This window comes from Opisthocomus hoazin, chromosome 6, assembly GCF_030867145.1.
Source record: "Opisthocomus hoazin isolate bOpiHoa1 chromosome 6, bOpiHoa1.hap1, whole genome shotgun sequence".
NCBI lineage: Eukaryota > Metazoa > Chordata > Aves > Opisthocomiformes > Opisthocomidae > Opisthocomus > Opisthocomus hoazin.
Window position 1 is genome coordinate 69,568,425 of NC_134419.1, and position 19,654 is coordinate 69,588,078.

A 19,654-nucleotide genomic window follows, 5' to 3' on the forward strand; every position below is an offset into this window, starting at 1 on the left:
GTACCTTTACCCAGCCGCTATGACTAAACCTTACCTAACTACCTCTTGTTAAGATGACACGTTTCTTTGAAAAATTTATTAGAAGACCTAGTACATAAGCTTGAATGCAAGGTTTCAAAATGTCATGTTTTGTTTCCTTCCCTTAATACTTTCAGGGGAATGAAAGACAACAAATTCCAAAGAAAAATACTCCCCACATCCCTAGGAAGGATTAAACCAATCCCTGTTTCATTAAGAGTAGAGACCAGTGGCTCTCACAAGGAGAAACATTTTCTCTTTCTCCTGGTTTTTTACAGCTGCAGGATTGTCTGTGCACACATGTGCACGTAGCACCACACAACACCATGAAGCATTGAAGGAAAGAAAAACTACACTAACATCATCCTGTGCTAGATAGGAAATCGGCTGTATGGATCCACATCTACCTCTAGGTTCCTATCTACCATTTCTTTCTCCTCAGACTAGGAAAAACAAATTTCCATTGCTAGTCAAAAGGAATATAATGTCTGCCTACATTCAGCCTGCTGGAAGTCTTTCCTTCAACAACAATTTTTGCGTAACACTGTTTTCCTTGTCATGTTCACAACATCTGTGGGACTTCAACTTTGTGTTGAATATTCAACAGTAACTCGCTAGTCACCTGAAAGGCCTCATAGGGGTCAAAATGTACATGAGCTAAGACAGAACAGTTAAAACATATCTCCGCCAAGGTTTTGAAAACAAAATGCACTTTGTGCATAAGAGTAAATGTTGGTAAGTAGTTGAACTGTCAAAAGCCTGCCCTGGCTTATTATTTGCATACATTGATTTTTTCTGGTTTGAAGTAGGGTCTGTTGAGGGCTTGCAAAGGCTAATGCACTTGACACTGTTATAAATCCTTCCCTTCTTGACCGAGCCACTGTAGGCAGCTTCATGGCCCACTTGTAGCTGCTTAAACCTCTTCCTTTCTATAGAAATAAGATACGTCACATTTAAAATGAAGGCAAATATTTACAAAGACAACTACAAGAGAGAAGGGCACCTTGTACTTTTGCTGTTACTATGCATTGTCAGATGCAGCTGGAATGAGCACCTTGGCTGCACGTAACCATGGCAGGACAGAGACAATGCAATACAACACAATAACTTTCTATAGAGCAAAATCTCATAACTGATTTAGAAGAGCACGGCTTTTATATTTTGGGAACAAAGGATCCTTTGACATGGTGAAAGCCCTTGGTCCTCAAGGAGAAAGTTGCCAGAGGATGGAAAAAGCCCATCAGACTTAGACATGCTGCAGTGAAATCAGATTATAGAATCATAGAGTAGTAAGGGTTGGAAGAGACCTTAAGATCATCTGGTTCCAAGGCCCTGCCTTGAGCAGGGACACTAGACCAGGTTGCTCAGAGCTCCATCCAACCTGGCCTTGAACACTGCCAGGGAGGGGGCATCCAAGCTACTCTGGGCAGTCTATTCCAATGCCTCACCACCTTCATGGTGAAGAATTTCTTCCTAACATCTCATCTAAATCTGCCCTCTTTTGGTTTAGAGCCATTCCCCCTTGTCCTATCACTACACGCCCTTGTGAAAAAGTCCCTCTCCATCCTTCCTGTAGGCCCTCTTCAGGTACTGGAAGGCTGCTGTAAGGTCAGCCTGGAGCCTTCTCTTCTCCAGGCTGAACAGCCCCAACTCCCTCTGCCTGTCCTCGTAGGAGAGGTGCTCCAGGCCCCTGATCATCTTCATGGCTCTCCTCTGGACTCACTCTAACACATTCAACACATTCACTGGGGAAACCCAGTTTTGTCAAGGTCAAGACATTTTAGAGCTGGTGAAACAGTTCCTTGCAGAAGTTTGGAATTTGTATCAACAAGACATGAACAAGAAGCAATAGTGGACAATTTTCACAGCTGGGCTCTACCAGGGTGTACTAGATTTCTGACCTCATACTCTTGCAAGGCAGCTACAGTTATAGCTACAAGCTTTTAGACATTCAACGTAAAATTCCAAAACTTATGTTGAAATCTAAGAACAAGGTCATTGGCTCAGGTAGATAAAATAAGGTGAAATTTTCCAATTTCTTTTTTTCTTGTGAAGCCAAAGAGTATAAAATCCCTTTCCTTCTTGATAGTTTAAAGGCTTCATAAGGTTCACATACTATTTCGTGGGGGAAGACCTACAACATCGCCAGATTTTCAAGTGTGTAAAAGCCTGCGCTAAGACAACTCCTCTGGGATTTTCTGATACTGAGAGACTAACTGAGAATATGGCTATCCATCTCTTGCTTCTCCAGGAATTCCAAAGATGCCACTAGAAAGAAGATGGCTGGTAGCAAAGAGGAATCTGCAGAGCCAGTCAGTAGCAGTGTGCTGGCACACATACATCCAACGCAAGCACCAGACTGGGCAGAGAAGTAAGAACTCTGAGCAGTTCAATGGCCTGAAGACAAGGGTTTCACCCATGAACTCCGAGTTTTACTGATTGGTTGGGACTCTCCCATAAGAAAAAAAAACACAGCAAATCATGCTAGATCGCCTTGCACCTAACTAGCCTCTTGCTTGACCAGAGATTGGATTCTCCATAATAACATTTTCTGTTCCTAAATACTTTAAAACAAGGAGAAACCACACAGGCTTTCTGTAACATCCAGAAAAACAATAAAAATATGATAATGTATGTCAATCAACTCAGTGCTCAGGATTGATTTATACACAGAAGTGGAATCAGAAAAATTTTAAAAATTACAGCAGTATATACATTTTTTTCTTTTCATTTTTGGAAAAAGCTAAAGATCATTGCATTTCTTACTGAAGTTTACTGAAATAATAAACCCTGTCTATTTTTCAGCTGAGTTAATGAACCTAACACTCCCACACTGAGAACTTTTTCTCAGTACAATAACAATAAATAGTCAAAAAAATTCACCAAAAACAAGTATCAAGTCTGTTGACATTTGTGTGCCTAGTACAATGTTTTTATTTCACTCTGGAAAAAAAAAAGTTAGGAGATCGGACACTTCTCAAGAAGTTGGGTCTTCTACTGCTGTTTTATTTTTGTGTCTGTGGCAGTATTTCAGGTTGCAGGTGCAACGATCGCTAAGGGTGTAAGTGCCCAGAAGTTCAACTCTCAACATAAGCAATCTTTGAACTCCAGAGAGGGATGGGAGCAGCGTTAGAAACAGTCAGAAACACCATCCCAAAAGGTCTCATTATACCTGCTAGATGGCCCAGAAAGCAGAAGGAAGCGGTGTGGTTCAGACACAGAAGCAGGACTACAGTCAATTCACATCTTCCAGATTGCAACAGCACACACATGTCTGAGCAGCTTTAGATATTCTTCTAGGTGTAGCATGTGCATGTGAAACAGAAGAGCTCTCTTTCCCCACCCTGCCCTAAACAGTTTGATAGCAGGCACACTTACTCTGCTTTTTGGCACCTAGGCACAAGGGGACATGGCTAGGAAGCCACCCCTTCCTCACACAGCCCAGCTTCTGCATCAGGTGTCCCTACACTCTTCCACTCCAGTCTTTATTTGCCCTCTAGAAGCTTTTCAGGTGTTTGACTCATGTTTAACTTAAGAACATATTGTAATAATTATTCTTTTCTAGCCAAGAGCCTCAAAACAGCAAGCCCAGTAGTTTGTAATTCATTGTAACCTTTCTTGATACATTTATGAATCTTTTAATATTAGAGGAGTCTCCAATTAACATAAATTGCTGGAGAATATTCAGATTTTCATTCTTTTCCAGCAGCACAAACTTTCAGCTTTGACAAATGGGATAAAGTTTTCTTACAGAGGTATATTTGAAAACTGTAGTTTTCAAGCACATTTCTGACAAAGCAGCAAGGTCTTGAAAGACCTAATCAACAACTGGGGAAAGAAAAAAAATCCCGTGACTGCTGCTTAGATCATAGGGGTACAAAAGTTCTTTATGTCTGCTCCCACACCTCTTGTTGAGACCCTAAATCGCCTTCATTTGTGTAATCACTGAGGAGTTTGCCTTGCAGGGTCTGGTAACGCTCCCCATCCACAGAAGGATGTAAAGCACCGGGAGAAATGGTTGCTCACAGTGAGTTTACATCAATACCTGCTTAATTCACACACACAAAAAAGCATTTTTGGGAAAATCCAGAAACACACCAATACAATCTGAAAGTAACTGATGTACATAAACTGGCTCAAATGAGCGTCACTAACTTCACCATCTTGTTCCCGGAAGGCATAAGCCAAAGCTGACAGTAGAAATCAGCATCACACCATCCCACATCTCCTACTTTTAAACCATAAGATCCATTAAAAGTATTCAGAGCTTTGTTAGTGATCAGCATGTGACTTCCCTACTCCTACAAGGAATAAGTCTCCCTGGCATCTCTGTGTGAGATTCTCAAAAAATTCAGTGTTCTCTAATGGCATTTACAATGCAGAATGTGCACGTTTAGTTTCTGGATTTTACCTGAGCTCACAATGCTTTACCTCACTTGATAACTTCTGTAAGACACATTCCACTTCAGCCCATAACTTCTCTTAAAAGTTACACTCAACATGTATTTTCTACAGAAAACATTTTCAGCTGCTCAGGCTCAGGTTTCTGCTTATTTAGTTCTAAGGGTAATACCTGGGGCAGAAAGTGAAGAAGTACTTTTATTTCCTGATTAAATTTCCAAAAGATCAGAACCCTGTAAGTCTTAACACTTCATGGCTCTTACAGCAGTTCGGTCTTTTAAAAACAAACTAAATCATCAAAACAAACACTCTAAGATCATGAAAATCCAGGCTTTTCCATCTTTCAAAATAAATCATATTACTCTGTACATAAAAACAGACAGATAACATTCCCATAAACAACAGAGACAAAAAACCCACAAAATTTAATGGAGTATTTCAAATGCTTGGTTAGGAGGCATAGTTAGAAAACTAATTTTCAGACTAGCAGAACACAAGTGGTAAACAAATTCCCAATACAGAAATGTTTCCGATGGAAATTGCATAAAATGAGTGATGCTTATTCATGGCCACAGAAAGCTGAGAAAAAAATTAAATTTAAAAAGTTTATTTCAACCCAGCCCAAGTATACCCGATTTCTAAATCAATAGCTGTCTCGAGCCAAACTGAAGTACTTGTACAGCTTCACACAGGTAATTACCTACAGCGATTGGATGAGGAACAAGCACATCAAGGGATATTCCTACGTCAACCCCTCTTCCTTTTGTATTTTATTGTAGCCTATTGACTGTTTCAGAGATCAACACTGAGAACAGATTCTGTCCCTTAGTAGGTGCAACATAAAGAAGAACTAATACTCTAGGTACATATCTTTGATGGCTGTTTTTCCAAACCATTTAGTGTCATGGCTGAGGGGCACAGTTTACAGGGAACCAGCAGTTTTAAAGAGTTTTAGTGTGTGTGGGCTTTGGGTTTTGTTTTTTTTTTTTTTGACTGATCAGTGCAAACTAAACTAAGCGCCCTGGGAAGGGAATAATGAAGATGCCATCACTAGATGCAAAAATTACTTAATTGCAAGAAAAAATATATTTGTGAGACCCTTCAACACACTTATAGAAAAGGTAATACCATTGCATTTCATTACAGTATATTAACATGACATGGTAACAAAATGCCATTTAACTCTCCATGGAGGAAGACACATAATATACATTCAGCCTAACCAACAGCTGATATAACCACTTTTTTCCCCACTAAAATGTTATTATTAGAGTATTTGAGAGATTGAAGTTTAAGTTGTCTTCTTAAGTATTATGGCTTTTTTTAAAAATGATTATTTTTAACTGAGAACCTAAAGTTTTCATGTTTTAAAACACCTTAAAATTAAAAAGATTTACCTCGCTTTTTTTGATAAAAAAGTTTGATTTTTTTTTTTTTTTTTTTTAAGTATATATATGTGCACCTGTGTGTATTGGTAAATCCATGACTTTCCTGTGAGGAAGACCTGATCTGTGCAGGTCTAATTTTCAGTATTAGAGTTCGGGGTTTTATTAAGATTGAGAAAGATTCTGTCTCCAAAATCCATATTTGACAGCAACAATAAGTAAAAGCCACATTTATTTTGATAGTTAATATAACTTTCTAGAAGTCATCCTCTAGGATACTGCAATATGAGTGAGAGAGTACGTGAAGCATTAACTAAGTCCTGAAAGGTCTAAGCTTGTATAAGATCTGCAAGTCTTCCTCCAGTTTCTTTTGTATAGCCAGAAGCTCTTAGTAAGTCTTTCTTGACAGAGAGCTCAAATATGTACAGCCCTCCTGAGACAGTGATACTTTTTATTAGAAGAGGATATATTTTAATGAACTGGATACATCTAGTTGCCTCTAGTGTTTTCTCTGTTGTTCACTAGTCTCGCAAGTGATGAGTCAAAACTTGCATTTTAACAGAAGTCAAGTACTCTATTGGAAAGTCATAATGCTCAAAAGCTCATAAATAGATTTTTTGTCTATTATTTAGTTTATTTATATTTATTATGACCTTTACAGTCTCTTGTTTAAGGGATACACAGTGGTCCTGTTAATTGATCTAAATTAGCATCAGTATTTTTGCACTCAGTTGTAAGATTACTACACTGGAACATAAACACGATGATCAACTTTGCAGGACAATTACTCCATCTGTGAAAGGAATGAAAGAGCCCAGAGGACAGTCTCTGTGTACACCTGCACAAACCATTGGTCCCTAATGTTAATTTGCTAGATCGGTTAAACATTTCTCCCACTTGCTGTTATACATTTTTAGTTCCTTTTTACCCCATCCAGATCATTCTGCCAGAACTGGGACAGAGGATGCGGCTGTGCTTGCAGGCATGAGAGGACTTCTCTGGTGCCAGGCACAGCCCTCTGCCCAACATAGCTGCAGCTAAGAGAAGGCACCTGTCCAGAACCAAAATGATTCTGTTTAAAAATGCATCCAGCCAAACCCAGAGACATAAAGAATACTTGCTGTGTCTTCCTGCTGAACAAATCCTTTCCACTAACAAAACACTTCATGCAAGTTCGCTAGTAATTAATGAACATAAAACCCAAGGAAGGACTTTGAGACACAGCACAGCAAGCTCTCATGAAATGTATGCCTTTGCTGTAGTCTCAAGCCATTTAATACTTCTATTACTTATTTCCTCTGTGGAGTATATAGCAGAACTTCACCTTAAAACTAACAGGAAAAGAAATTTGATGGTCCTGACTGTGCATGAGAAAACTGCTAAGAGGGTAAAACCAAGGCTTGCACATGGTGCCAGGTTGCTGAAGAAAACAGAAATGTCTTAGCCCCATGGTCCTGACCCAGAAACTTTGAGAAGAGGACGCATCCAAGAAGCCCAGGAGTGTGGAGTATCCAAAATATCTGCGCATCTTAGTAGTCGCTTTAACTATTCATAATCTTTTATTCCTTACAGACCCCCTTTCTCCATCCCAGTCATCTAGAAACTTTTCATAACTGTTTTTTTACATGCGGATTCTTCCACCTTAAACCATTCTACCTTAGATTTCATCCAGCAAACACATCCAGAAGCACAGACGACTTCTACCCCAAACCCCTTTTAACTTGGACAAGAAGTAATTTTTTGTTACTGTATTTGTATTGACCGGGAGGGCAGCACTGGAGCCCTGTGGCCTGCTGCAACCCAATGCAAAGGGACACCTGTCAGGGTAAAGAGTTTTATAAAAAGATTTTTTTTTCTTCAAGAGAAGGAATTTTTGATAGGAAAACAATTTTTTGCTTTCCAACAGAGATATAAGAGACCCACCTGGGCAAGGTCCTGTGCAACCTGCTCTAGGTGACCCTGCTTTGGCAGGTGGTGGACTAGATGATCTCCAGAGGTGCCTTCCAGCCCCTACTATTCTGTGGTTCTGTGACCAGGGAGAGTTTTCAGTTTCCGGAACAAAGGGTTTTAGACTATCACTGGATGCAAACCAATAAGAATAAAATACCTTCTGCAGTTTCACTGGGCCTTTACATCCTTCTTCACTTCTGAACTACTATGTGATTTTATGCACTATTACAGGAGCCACTTGCTATGTCAGAAGTGCTTATACTTCAGTATACATAAATATGTTTAAACAATGAGGCCACACCTTGATAAGTGATTTGCTTAACCTAATGTGCTTATAAAATATTTCAAAATGGTCATATAAGAATCCAAAAGCAGTCTGGTACTGAAAAGCTTTGGAAGTTCGAGTATATTGGGGGGGGGGAAGATTTTCAGCTTTCAACAGTTTAGAGAGCTAAGTGTTGAGAACATGTCCAAAAAAGTACTCAGTCATTGCATATATTAGCATGTCAAAGCAGATCTCTACAGTGAAGAGCTGGTAACGAGACATTTGAGGGGCCAAGTTCTAAGTTCAGACTAGTGTGGACTAGTTCAAGTCTGGTTATGCAGACTAGGCACCTGTTCCCAGTTCAATTACATGAGATGCACTCCTGGAGAATACCTATTAATTTAACCTTCATGGAACCTGCTGTAGGTGACCCTGCTTCGGCAGGGGGGTTGGACTACATGACCCACAGAGGTCCCTTCCAACCCTGAACATTCTGTAATTCTGTGTGAAAAGGAAGGCCAGCCACAGCCTCCAAGTAGCTCTGGGATGTGAATGATACATGGGGACAGTCCCACAATCCACTTCAGAAGTGTTCTCTTGAAGCAAAAAAAAAGTTAATGTAGAAGTACCTCTAGGCACCTTGTCTTACACACAACTGAGAAATAGCAACAGCCGATACAGAATATAGAGAAATCACAAAGGTTCTTGGAGCTCCCACAGCTGAAAACCCTTTCAAAACACATATTAAGCCAGGAGGCAAAGCAGAAGTATTAGAGAGGTACTGAAGCAATGAGGTTATTTTCATGGGCTCCAATATATTATATTCACTACAGAATTGCCAGGTTGATGTTCTAAAAGCTAACAAGGCTTTGATGAAGAGCTGACACAAGCTCATTAGAAGAGTCAGCTGCTTTCTGCAGGGTTCTGGTGCCACAACAGTGCATGGAAGCCTGGGCTCATCAGGATAACAAGAAGCAGATATCAGCATCACAGCCTTCAGCAGGCCCTTTCCACAGGCAGGTTGAGGGTGCACAGGAGGAAGAGGTAGGGAAAGAGATAAAAGTTCTCACCAGGACAGGTAACCTGTAGATGTCCACACTGAACCACAGAGGATGTTACAACCCCACAGCACAGACTTTTGGGCAATGGGGATGGAACATTTTCTTGCATCTCCTGCTCAAGTATCCAAGAAGGGGAAACTGCCTGGTCTGGTAATAGAGCAGCCATGGCAATGTCCGCACCAGGCTTTGGATGCTTTACAGCTTTCCAGAAGCAGGGAGGTTTTCTCTGTATCTTCACTACTGCAGCTCACTGGTAACATCTAATTGATCTTTCAACACAGTGTAAGAAACCTTCCCAAAGAAAACCATCATCATCTGCGCAGCAACCATTTCAAGTTTAATCTGAAAATCTATTTAAATCTACACTCCCTGACTCAGAACAGGTCACCAAATGAACCTGCCCCTTGCTCTTCCAGGCCCTGTGGCTGCGTGAGGTGAAGGCAGGGGAAACAAGACCCTTCTCCCATCTCATCCTGGCTGCACATGAAAATAAAGCCTGAAGAGAGGACGATGAGTTTCCTGCCATGTGCCCTGGAAACAAGCTCAGCCTTCAATAATTGATAGCTTGGATGGTGGTGGGCTTTTTTTGTTTGTTTGTTTGTTTTGGGTTTTTTTGTTTTGTTTGTTTGTGTGGGTGGTGGTTTTTTTTTTTTTTGTTTTGTTTTGTTTTTTTTTTTTTTTTTTTAAGTGCTGCCACAATACTCTGGTACTTGCAGTGCGAAGACAAAGGCAGAGGTAGCACCCAGTGCCCCGGGCTGTTTGTCACAGCATGAACACAGACATCTCTTGCTGATCAGGAAGGACAGGCTGCCATCCCACCACCCACCAGAGCGACCGCAGCCTCCCCACTGGCACAGCACTCCAGGCCCCAAGCAGCACTGGGACCCGACTTCCTTCCCCTCTCCCCGAGATCCAGCCCTGCCCATCTGCTGCCAACACTCACATTTCTGCTCTCTGCACCATCAGCCATGCATGCCGTTCTATCCTCTTTCATATCTGGCTTTTATAAGAATGCTCTCATTTTCCTCACAAATCTGGTTTTTATGCAAGGAAAATGAACACCATTTGTAACCAGGACTGAATATTTACAGGCTGAAACTTGAAGGGGAGGAAAACGTACAGTAAGAGGCAGCTCTCACGCAGCTACGGTTTGCATACACAAGTCCAGAGGCATTGGCTCATCTTACAAATTAACTCAACCCACAATTAACAACTGATCCAATAAAAGTGTCACTCATCTAAAGCAAAGCTTCTCTTACCAAATTACCCTGCTGCCACTGTACAAGCACTTTGGCTGTTGTAATGGTTCATTTTTTATTAGTGATACAAAAGGGGACAGATGCTGAAGTCTCTGAAGTCCTTCATTTTTGTGTTGAAATCTCACATTATTTACATCCATGAAGCCTTCCTTGAAGTAAGACACATATATTTCATTTCCCTTTTTCTTTAATTCAAAACTTAACTACAACTGCAAGAGAAGAGATAAAAAGAACAATAAAAAGTACAATTTATGAGTGAAATGTTGAATAACTGACAGTAGAATAACTGACAATTTTTAATTTACAAAAGATGCTCTCTTGCTCTTATGCTGCTTTTTGAATTAGACGTTTCACTTCCAAATCTACTTAAGATACAAAGACTATTGAACTGAGACATTATAATCATATTTGCTGATTACTTTAGCAATTGTCTCCTGCAATCTTCTAAACCAGTCATTAGACTCCCACTGACTGTGTCCAGGATAGAAAAAGAGAATGTGAACATCCAACAATTATTTTTTCAGTCCAGCTATATTCACATCCCACATTCTCATGTATTTAGGTCTGAACACACTGTAGTCTGCTATTGCTATGCAAGGCAAAAAGATGATGACCCTAAGAAGCTAAAGCTGCTTTTTTAGCTCTTTACATCCCCATTAGCCCGACATCCCCAAAAGCGTGCATCCATAGGAGGAAAACAGAAACTATGACCCACAGGAGCTGCAGGTTTAATCATTGTTCTCACCTCCCAGCTCCTCCTCATATCCTGCAGAACAGCTCAGCATTGGCAGCTGTGTTGCCAAAGAGGTACCACATACTCAGGAGTGCATCTCCTCTGGGAAAACAGATCAAAATTCACCTCCCCTCTCTCTACCAGGAAAACGAGGTTGATAAAGATTGCTTCTGATTGATAAGGATACCTTGCAACTAAATGCAGTAAACATAAGGGCTAAATGAGCCATAGAAATTTTGCCTTCAGAGCTGCAGTGCTAGCAGGTTTGGGTATAGGGTTGGGGTTTTTTGCTTGTTTTTGGTTTTTTGAAGGGAGTTAGGTCATACATAACTCTGCAAGAAATTCCAGGAGTTGCTGCAATACAACAACAAAATGGACCACCATTACTGGCTGACTTGTTCTATGGGGTAGTGTTGCGTTAATTTGGCAGAAAATAAACCCCCTTGCTTTCTAACACTCTTCACTGAAGTGAGAGGCTAGGTGCGGCCAGGTTTAAATTCTGAGTGATGTCCAATTTGCCACTACCAGTCCAGTCGCGTTCAATATGTATATTAAACTACCACAATTCTGGATACACTAATAGCAGTCTGCACCTTCAGTCCAGTCGCGCTCATGAACTAGCACGGCCGCATTTGCTCGCATTCAGTGAGAAACTGTGACAACTGACTCCTTAAACAGTACAGTTTTATTGGTGCAACAGGTATATAGGTTTTTTGAATTGCCGGTCATAGGCACTGTCTGCAAGAAAGCACGTGCAAATATAAAATGCGTGAAAAGATTGTAAATAATACAACCTGGCTATAAACATTAGGGAGTAACTATTTCCAACAAAAGCACTTAGTTTAAGTCTCACCCAAGGTGTCCCAAGGGGGAGAGAAGCAAGGCTCAGCCCATCCACCAATCCTGGTTGTCGGAGGCAGTCTGAGGTGGCCAAAGATATTTTTCTCCGAAAATGTACGGTGTTATCTTCTTCTCCAAAGATCACCTTCTCTGAAAATCCCCCATTTCCCTGGCTATTTTTATATCCTTTCTACCTTTAAGGTGGAGTTTAAGTGACTGTAGTCACACATAGCTTTTATCATGATTGGCGTAAAATTCTCTCGCTTCACGTTTAAAGGTATAGTTTACGAAAAATCGAGAGCGCAGACTCAAAGAGGGGTGGTCGCACCTCAGAGGCGGGTAGCCTTCGGGATGGAGGTGTGTTTTGGTATTATAATGATATTAAAACGAGCAAAGTTCACGAGAGGATAGAACTTTGGCAAGGTTTCGAAAACCTGGTGGCTCAGGGGGCCAGATGAGCTGCTTATCAGTTCTAGAGAACAATTTCTTCCCGCTTTATCATCACGGAGCAGGGCCACGGAGTCTCCACTCCGCTCCATCCTCTATGATACATTGCAGGGAGTTGCTGTGTTAGTGGATTCCTCACATGCCTGTTGCAGCTGTGTCCCATCCTCAGAGCTCCTTTTGATTTCATGCTTTCCCTCAATGGGTGAACACTGCTACGTTTTTCATATAAACCTTAATTTTCAGATGTAAAACCTTAATTTTACTAATAATTCCACAGGTAGATAGGTTAATAGATCAACAACTGGACAATTAGATTAGACAGAAAACCTGGCTTGGAAGGGTGAGGATTATCCTTTGAGATTTCTTACTGTGTTAATCTCAATTTTGCAAGCTTCCTTAGTTAAAACTGGCAAATACTAGTAACCCTTGTTCTCTGCTCCTGTAGATGACCCCTATTAGCTAGTCTAATAGGATAGTGTTCTAGCTATTTGTAAGTTGTGACAGAAAGCAACTTCTTAGGTCTCTAGATTGTAGTATATATTAACATAATGGTTAAATCTTAATTAGATCTTAACCTTGGGGTTGGTTTTTTTTTTATACTGCTTATTAGCATCAGACCTTCTTTTCTTATCTGCCTCTGGGAAGTTGAAGACAGCTTTTATATATTAGAACTACAGCATAGTGAAAGTTATTCCATATCATATTTAATGATTTCTCCCCCACCACCACATGGCAGTACAACACAACCCAAAAGGGAGCTGGACCAACACAAGCAACATTGGCCACCTTTCCCACAAGAAGACTGGTTATCCAGGGGGTTCACATCTCTTCTGATCAAAACACAGCACTCCTAGGTTACCTCTGAAGCAGTATGACGCAGAAAGCACAGATCTGGAGGCATATGAAAAGGTGTGTTAGTAGTAAGGACTACTAATAACAGAGGACTGAAGACTGAAATAAACTTTTGGGAGAGAGGGAATTGAATATCCATCACAGATGACTTGATAATAAATAATGCAAACAGTGGCCAGGAAGGTGCATGCAATTGCTCCTATTGGTGACAAACTGACAACCACTTGATATTCCTCTCAAGGTCTTTTTTTCTTTCCTCACTTTATACAGTAAAACAAAACTCTCCCTCTGCAGTTCCTCCCTCTTGTTCTCTGGGAGGAGATACTTGACAGTCATTTCTACAGCCACACAGCCTAGCAGGGGACAGGGCAGAAGAGCCCTTCTTAGCAGATAATACCACCTTGGAGAACAGATACAAGGATGCAAGGCACTTCCATGGCTCTACTAGCAAGACTCCAAATGGATCAGGTTCGCCCTTGTTATTCCTTTCTCCAGGAGTTTGGCCTAATCCACCTCCAGCAGTCTCTCCCACAGCCACTCTCGGTCAGAGTTTAGCAGACGCTATGGGCTGTCATAGTACATAGTAATTTACTAGAAGGGCAGGAGGAATAATAACTCAGTCTCAAAACACACAAAAAAGTGCATCTTCATTGTTCACCACTGAAATAGCTTCTGTCAGGGCAAGAGACAATTGCTCTTTTACATGCCAAGGTCAGCACCAGCAGTCATTTGTATATTTGTTTAGCATCAACCAGGCTTGGCAATTAACAATTTGCACTGCTGTTTAGTTACAGAGAAACAACTGACTTATTTCAGTCCCAGAACTAGGTACTGGCAGAAGACAAAATTCAGCCTGTAGCTGGGAATGTTCCTGGCATTGAGACCACTGTGGTTTTTTCCCCCACAGTGGTTTAGCTTTAATTGCCAGATACCACGCAGATTGCTTGGTAGCCTATGGAATAACATAGGCAACAGAGCAGGACAGACCCTCAGCTTGCCTTTTTTTATAAAGAAAAAAAATTGCCACAGCATGACCATACCCATTTATGCGGTGAGGAGTGGAGGAGGAGAGAATATCTCACTACTGAGAATAGCTTTTAAGTATATACCATGCATTCATTAGCTTTGTTTACCCAGGAAAACGACCACGTAAAAGTTAGCAGTGGTGTAATTGGATGGTTAATACAAATATATTCTTTAGTTCACAAGCCCAGTGAAAAGGGGCAAAATAATAGTTTGCACTGAGAGGTTATTTATTTTTCCAGCAAAACAGAAAACCTGACAAGAAGGGGTTGTTTTCATTTTTTGGACTATTTACTACTTATTTGTAGGCTTTTACTTTTTGAGCACAGGCCAACTTTCACCCAAACTGTGTCTGTCCAAAACTAGCCAACACTTCCATTTTATAATCATTAAAAAAGTTGTCCTTATAAACATAGCTTAACTGTAAGAAACAAGGAAATCAAACATGCTAATGTTTTGTCTATTTTTTTTTTTTGATGTTAACTTAAAGGAAGTCATTTCCAATTAAACTTTCAGCTTGCTGGAAACCAGATGACTGCAGAGCCTTGGACAAGGACACCAGGCAATGCTCCAAAGTCAGGAGACTGAGCAGAGACGTCACTACCTCTTACTGACATTGCGGGAAGAGGAGCTTTTGCAGCTGCCAGTGACACCTCCCTGCCCCACAGACCTCCTTGCTGACTGCCAGGCCAGCTGTGAGCCACCTCAAAGAGCTAGACACTGCCGGCCACATCATGGGATCCCTCTTTCTGCACCCCAACATCCCTCCTGCAGGCCAGCACCATGGGCCACCCAGCAGTCACACCTCGGGGCTTGTTCCGGCCACCTGCCACAGGCTCTTAGATTCTTACACAGCAAGTTAGCTACAAACCTAAAATAAGGGCCCTGGAATCTGCTTAGCTTCACTTATCTTTGGTTGCCCACAGTTTGAAAGCATAACTTTGGTTCCTTTAGAAACAGATCACGATCTGTGCCTAATCTCAGCAGAGACTGCTCAAGCAGCCCATTATAACTCTGACAGCACACGCTGGCCCTCTCTTGCAGTCCCTGCACTGCTTCCAAGGTAAGAAAAAATAATTGTGTAAATAACAATTTGCACTCAGCTGTCAGCTAGACGGCGAGTATATGCCCCTTAGTGACATAATGTTGCCTCTCTCACCAAGATCTCACCTACAGCTCATTCGCTGTCTGTCTTTGCCGCTAGTGATAATAAACATACAACAAACAGCTAAAACACATTATCTTGTGTCTGCAGTCAGAACAGATGCTAAGTGTTCAGTTTGGGTAAGAGTAAAAAATTCACAGCAACAGAACTTGGGAAGGTTTACTAGAATATTAACTGTGCAGGAAAAGAGACCTAGGCACCACAGTTCAGGTTCTTCTGTAAAAATATCATCCTAATGCATCTCCTGGATCCCAGATTATATGAAATTAGAAAATTTAGTTCTACGCTGTTCAAAGTTAGAAATTGGAAATAATTACTGGAGCAGAGTAAATATCAACCCTAGAACACATAGAAGGACTTAAGCCTTTTTGACCTTGCCAATTACAGAAGTAGTCCTAAACATCAACAAGAAAAATATTTAAATTTCAGGAACAGAGAGCTGCCTATTAGCAGAAATATTACTACAGCTTATAGTTACTGAATTTTTCACTTTAAGAAGTCTGATAAAACTTAATCCTTAGCATTTACCCAAAGCTTGCTTTTAAAAAGAAAAAAAAAATCACCACTGTTTAGTAGCTTTCACAATTTTCTACTGTACTTCAAATTTTCATTTGTGAAATGCCAGTTCCCGAGTAGGACAAAATTTTGGCTATCATTAAACATATCAGGGCTCCAGGCATATTTTCACATAGGTGAGCTGTAACCTTGCTGGGAAGCTCAAGGCCACTGTGTTACAGGATTTCTTTTGCAAGGAGGGGCAGAATAAGTTACTTATTTTTAGGTTTTTTTTGTTGGCAGCATTACTGGCTGCACAAGAATGCAGGATGGTTTTCTAAGATAGGGCAGCTGTTTTAAGAAAATAGACTCCTGTGTACCTGGTTTCAGTCTCTCCAACAAATCTCGAAGATGGAGTGGCATTGCTCAGCATAACATAAACCTCAGCAAGATCCGTTCTCAGAATTTTTAAATGAAGACACAGAGTTTCAACCTTATTTTAAAGTCAGCAACCTGCCAGCACAATGGGTCACTGACTTTTCAAAACCCTTTCTCCCTGAAAGAGGGAGAATATAAGAGAAGAATGAAGGGTTTGTAGGGTCACACAGCCAAGAAAAATTCCAGATAAGATTAGACAGAAAGAGACTCAGCAGCTCTGCAATTTACAGCCATTAAAATGCAAGATATTATTTAGAACTTTATTTATCAGAAGGAGATGATTAGGAAGGGAAATCACGACTTCTGCCCTAGTCAAACAAGTTGAGGTAGAGTTAGCTAAGACTTTCCAGTAGAAGAGTTTAGTTTTGACAGAGATTCCCTTTCCTTTGTCCCTGTCTCAGAACAAACAAGTTAAACCATCATACAGGAGAAGTTTCTGAAATTCCTCCAAAAATTAGTTAAAATATTTCAATAGGAATGAACAACAAGGTTTTCCCAGAAGAGATTTACACTTTGCCTTCATTCTGTGACATGGAATGTACGAAAGTATAGTATCATCTATAATGCACCAGTTGCATTATGATACACTTTGTATTATTAAAATACTTTGGGTTTTGAGTATTTTCAAAGAAAATATTTCGCATGAAAAGATTTCTCTCTTTTCTGTCATTCTAAAATTGCTAGGCAGCTCTTAGATTCCCGATTTCCCACGTGCCCAACACCTACAAAGTATTAAGTACATTTTGTATTTACTCTAGCTTGCTAATTAAATAACTCTTTCTTGCATCTGAAGGCACAAAGCCAGCAACAGTCTTTTCTGTGCTTTGCAGCAGGGAGGCAGCATAAACTACTAAACCCGACCACAGTTTGAAGGAATGATCTGCTTAGACCCTACACCAGACTCACTGTACATTTACACAACCTACAAGTGCTTTATTTCTATATTTTGATTATTTGCACAGCAACCAAAGACAGTGCTTGGACTCCCCACTCCACATGTATCCTAGGTCCTGCACAGGCATCAAAGTAAGGACAGTGTTCACCATGCAACTTTCATTTAAAAAGTAAGAGGCAATAATCCTTACCCAGCAGTAGATAATGGCAGTAAGCTGGTTAAACATAATAGTATTTTTCATGCTGCTTTGCAAATGAACAGGCAGGAAGGGCACTGGCATTATTGTTCTGGCATTAGAGAAATGAATAAGGAATAGGGAGCTGAAGGAATTAGTCTAAATAGGAAGATTCTTGCATGATGAGGAGTCAGGACATTCTCTTAATGTTCAGTCCATATTCTCATATTATTTCACTACAATTTATTCAGACTACAAATTAAAGTACGTTTTTATTTCCACCAACAAAAAAAGACAATTAATCTTGCGCCAACAGTGTCAATATCTCTGGTTATTTCTGCAAAGAATATTTTCAGTAAGAGTTGAATTTTTCCCCCGATTAAATGAGATGCTCCGATTCAAGCAGGAATTAGTATTTTGAAAACCGTTACATCGTACTGCTCAGGAGGTTCAAACAGCCTTGTAGTCTAGGCCACAAAGCTTGAGGGGGGGGTGTGTGCAGAAAACAATGGAACCTTGTCCTGCATTTTAATTAAGTTAAAGGTTTAAGAAAGACTCTACTCACAAGGAAAAAACCCTTCTATTTTATCATCACATTGATCACACTTTTTTTTAACAGACTGTACTGTAAAAGGTGTTTTCTACTGACATTTGACAGAACTGGAAAGAGGATTTTATAAGTAAAGGAAAAAAGTCAGTAAATGGCTTCCTTATTACTTTGCAGACAATATCTTTCTGTCACTGAGCAAGCCTTTTTCCATTATCGCTACCACAGTAAAGTAGAATCTTTTTCACTCCTCACAAAGAATATTCATCATTTATAGATAACCTCTCAGTTGTTTCTCTTCATCTCCTACTAACAAGATTCCCTCCAAATCTCCATTTATCTTGGGATTCATGAAACTTTTATGTCATTCTTTCTCATCCAGAAAGACATCTGTTGACTTTCTGCATCAAAGTGACAGAGATTCAGGAAAGTTCCTCCTGAAGTGAGTTTCCTCAGTTCTTCAGCTCTGGTCTTTAAAACCGTGACACTCTTCACCCATGATTCATTTCATGGTATCAACCTCCTTGGGTCAAATGCTTGTTTCCTGAGAAAATGAATATTGAGCTAGAGGATCATTGTCTTCCTACTACAGGAAAACCCTCAAAAGACCTTGGATTCAGGCCCTTCTTTTGTTAACGGTATCAACCATTTTGTTAATTGCATTCTCCTTTTCTTGCAGTCTCCTTCCCCCAAGTTTCCCCTTACTTTTGGGTCAAAATTTAAAAGGTTTTCCTTAAAACACCTTCATGTCAAACACTGTTCTTTCAGTACTGTGTTTTATAGTAGAGGATTGGGAGTCTGAACTGCTTTCCACCCCTGCTACTGACATCATATGGTACTGAAGTGGTGGTGAACTAGAGAAAACGTCAATCACTCTAGCCTGAGATGTAAAGTTAATACTATTACCTATCCTCTGTGCAGAAGCACAGTAAAAAAATGCCAGTCTGCATCAGGTGCCATTGTGAACACAAAGCAGCCTGTCCCTAACTTTTCCTTACGGCATTGGAAAGGTGCTTACACAATAGTCATAGCAAAGCTCGTTAGTCAAGTCGTTAGGTGAAACTGTTACACTGGAGATTAATCCTCCCTTTGTTGCACTGATCTTGCAGAAGAACTTTTACATTTCAGCTCGTAAAAAAAACACATAGACTGTTTCACTTTTCCAAGAGACCTCCTGCATAAGGAAGCTTAATTTGACTATCTTTGTAGTCAAAGGAGGCTCTCAACCTTTGAGAATTGCATGTAATGAACTAGACTGTTCTGATGAGTACCAGATCCCCAGCAGGACACAGCACATGCTTAAAGCAGACATAGCATTATACCTCCTGGTATAGAATCTACACTTGCAGCAAACCTTGTTTTGGAAAAATCTAAAAGCAGGAGTTTGCGTTGCCTTCCTCTGTTTAAGCGTTCTTGACAGATCTCACTTCCATGACCATCTGCCTCTTAAAACCGTCTATATTTCTGGCCTTCAAAAAACGTTCTGTATAGCGCATAATTACATTGCTGACACTGCCATCAAAGCTATTTGCATTCAGATCTTCTGCATTATTCCATTTGGCATTCAAGTTCTTGTCCTGACTGAGAATGTAATTCACAGATCTTTCCTGAACATCAATATTTAATTCCAAGCCCATCACTGTGCACATGCAGTTAGGGGAATATTCTCCCCTGCGTTCATTACTTCACTTTTACTAACATAGAA